At 59.7% G+C, this 1,962-nt stretch overlaps 1 protein-coding gene across 4 annotated transcripts in view; it reads right to left on the bottom strand.

The window, feature by feature from the left end:
- Positions 1-1,962, bottom strand: part of CACNA2D2 (calcium voltage-gated channel auxiliary subunit alpha2delta 2) — a 185,642-nt gene that overhangs the window by 20,142 nt on the left and 163,538 nt on the right. The gene's annotated exons all lie outside the window — the stretch shown is intronic.

Genomic DNA, 1,962 nt, shown 5'->3' with positions numbered 1-1,962 from the left:
AAAACTCCCTGTGCGAGCCTCACTCCCTGGGGACAGTCACCGGCTGGGAAGCCCAAGGCTGGTGTCCCCAGGGGCCATGTGGAGCCTCTCAGGCCCACTCTGCATTCCCACTGGCCCTGCACCTGACACAAAAGCAATTAAGATGCCGGCAAACAGCAGTTTTAAATTATTCAGCTATTAAAGCAGGAGATAAGCTGCTGGCAGCCCCAGCCTGTGATTAATCAAGGGGGGCTGGCAGAGTGCAGGGGGGCTGTGTGGTGTGGCAGGAATGGGGCTGGCTGGCAGGGAGCTGGGATGGCACCTCCCTGTGCTCCCAGGGGGACCCCAAATGCTGTGGGGGGGAATCCCACAATGACCTCTGGTGCTGGGTTGCCCCAGGACTGCAGCGTGGAGGAGCCAGTGGTGGGTGCCACTGCAGGAGCAAGGAGCCAGCAGTACCCTGAGACCAGGCACTGATCCCTCCTGGGAGACCCTCAATGCATTTTTAGGGTGCAAGAACTCTCAGGAGCACCCCAGCTCTTTGGCATTGGGCTAAACAACCCAGTGTGGTGCTGCAGGGGAGCCAGTGTGCATTTGAGCAGTAAATTTAGCTCTCCTAAGCCTTCCTCCCACACTTGTCCCTTCTGGAACACCGTCATCACCCGTTCTGCCTTCACTGTTGTCCCAAGGCACTGGCAGGATGTGGGTAGGTTTCCCAGGATGAATCCTGGATCCCTCTATCCCAGCATGACTGCTGAAGAATTGTCTTTCCCTCAGGCAGCCATGCCTTCAAACCATGATTTACTCTGCCCGTATCTCCCCAGCCATCCCTCAGCGCTGTGCCCACACACAGTGCTGTTATCTGGGCACTGGGGATGATTTCTTGTTTGGCTCTGACACAGGATGTGGTTTTTCCCAGGAGAAGTGGCTGTGAGCTGGCTGCCAGGCTGCTGCCTGCCTGGAGCAGCCCTGGGCAGTGCTGCCAGCACCAGCTGGGCACCGGGCTGGGCCCTGACACATCCATGGCAGCACCTACACACCCAGACCCTCGGGGCCATCAGCCACACCAGCTGCTTGTGCTGAATGCAACTCACGTTGTTCCTGTGCCCAAACACAGCCCTTCTATTATCTCTGAGCACAAATGCAGCCCCTACACCTTCCCTAGGCATGAATTTAGCCCCCGGATCACCCCTGTGAACAAATACTGCTCCTACACTCTCACCGTGCACAGTGATGAAGCTGTGTCCCCGCTTGGGATGGCTCCTGTCCCTCTCAGTCGAGGGCAGAGCTGCCAGCCCCACTGGTGACATCCCCATCCCTGTCCCCATCTCGTCCCTGTCCCCATCAGAGTAAGCCCAGCCCCGCCCTGCCCGCGAGCGATTGCATATTTAATTAAAAACGGCACAGTAAATAAAACACATATAGGATGTAATTTGTGTGTGTAGCGAGGGGTGACGGCGGCGGGCGTCGCCGCAGGCTTTAATCAGCGTGCCAGGCAGCGATAGCGCCTCTCCGCCGGTGCCAGCGGGACCCGCGCCCGCCCACAGCTCTGCGGGGACTCGCTGCTGTCCCTGGCAGGACAGGGGCTCCCTGCTCCCTCCCCAAACCACTCTCAGTGGGGCAGCACTTGTAGAACCTTCCCTGCACCCTGGATCTCTTCTGGAGCACCCTGGTGTGGCCGGATCCCTGTGCCCACACTCTCTGCCTGGTGCCAGTCCCTGCACTGTCACCCCCACTGCCACATCCCCTCTCTGAGCGGCTGGGGGTCCCTGGAGCGCGTTCATCTCCAGCTTGCTGTGTCCCAGGGCGGGTGGGGGATTTATGTGTCCGTGCCGGGTTCCAGCCTGGCCGGGGAGGGACGAGTTCTTTCACCCCGCGCAGCCCACCAGGCTCGCACCATGTGCTTCACTAGCTGGCTAATAAAGCTGATTGCAAACTCCTAATCCAGCGCTGCCTCCGCGGCGGAATCGCGGCAGCTCCGAG

The sequence above is a fragment of the Geospiza fortis genome, unplaced genomic scaffold (genome assembly GCF_000277835.1).
Source record: "Geospiza fortis unplaced genomic scaffold, GeoFor_1.0 scaffold78, whole genome shotgun sequence".
NCBI lineage: Eukaryota > Metazoa > Chordata > Aves > Passeriformes > Thraupidae > Geospiza > Geospiza fortis.
The sequence above is the reverse complement of the archived record's forward strand: the minus strand, read 5'-3'. Positions and strand labels throughout refer to the sequence as shown.